The sequence below is a fragment of the Saccopteryx leptura genome, chromosome 8 (assembly GCF_036850995.1).
Source record: "Saccopteryx leptura isolate mSacLep1 chromosome 8, mSacLep1_pri_phased_curated, whole genome shotgun sequence".
Taxonomy (NCBI): domain Eukaryota; kingdom Metazoa; phylum Chordata; class Mammalia; order Chiroptera; family Emballonuridae; genus Saccopteryx; species Saccopteryx leptura.
In genome coordinates, this window is record NC_089510.1 from 43,145,138 (window position 1) to 43,146,279 (window position 1,142).

General features: G+C 46.6%; 1 non-coding gene across 1 annotated transcript; it reads left to right on the forward strand.

Moving 5' to 3' along the window:
* Positions 1–235: 235 nt before the first annotated feature.
* Positions 236–311, forward strand: TRNAD-GUC (transfer RNA aspartic acid (anticodon GUC)). The gene has a single exon. It is a non-coding gene; the product is annotated as a tRNA-Asp (tRNA).
* The last annotated feature ends 831 nt before the right edge of the window (positions 312–1,142 follow it).

Here is a 1,142-nt window from a genome sequence, read left to right on the forward strand (position 1 = left end):
GAAAAATGACATAAAGGAATCAAGCTGATAGCTGACTTCTTAACAGCATAAGTGGAAATTAAAGGGGAATACATTCAAAGTCCTTCACTGAAAAATAGTTAATAAACCAAATGTAATATATAAGAAGTTACATCTCTAAAAGTTATAGATTTTATTAGCTTTAAGAAAGAAACACCTTTTCACCTGTTAGTGGAATGGACTGCTCCACAAACTGGGAATTTAAATGTGGATGTTGGCCCTGGCAGGTTGGCTCAGCGGTAGAATGTCGGCCTGTCGTGCGGGGGACCCGGGTTCGATTCCCGGCCAGGGCACATAGGAGAAGCGCCCATTTGCTTCTCCACCCCCCCCTCCTTCCTCTCTGTCTCTCTCTTCCCCTCCCGCAGCCAAGGCTCCATTGGAGCAAAGATGGCCCGGGCACTGGGGATGGCTCCTTGGCCTCTGCCCCAGGCGCTAGAGTGGCTCTGGTCGCAACAGAGCGACACCCCGGAGGGGCAGAGCGTCGCCCCTGGTGGGCGTGCCGGGTGGATCCCGGTCGGGCGCATGCGGGAGTCTGTCTGACTGTCTCTCCCCGTTTCCAGCTTCAGAAAAATACAAAAATAAATAAATAAATAATTGTGGATGTTTCCCTCTATTTTTCCAATTAACCATTTGATTGCTCACATGTTCTACATGCCTCATTATCATGAAACTCAGCATTTTCTTCTGAGAATTCTCATGCTTACATTAAACTGCTTAAAAACATTGGGTACTTACTCCAAAGCCTGCTTAGTTTACACTTATATGACCAGGGAGACTGCTTAATGGTTCTCATAGGAAAGAGATCTCAAGGTGATATTTTCTCCTCAGCTACAGACTCTGTTTCTGCATAACTCACATGTTGAACCCTTATCCCAATGTGATGGTATTTGGAGATGAGGTCTTTGGGGGGGGGGGTGAGTAGGCCATAGGATGGAGATCTCATGAATGAGATTAATACCCTTATTTATAAAAGAGGCCCCCCAGAGTTCTCCTGTCCCTCCCACCATGGGAAGTCACAGTGAGAAGATGAACCAGGACAGACACGAAATCTGCCAGTGTTTTGACCTTGCACTTCCTGGCCTTCAGAACTGCGAGAAATGTATTTCTGTTGTTTATAAGCCACC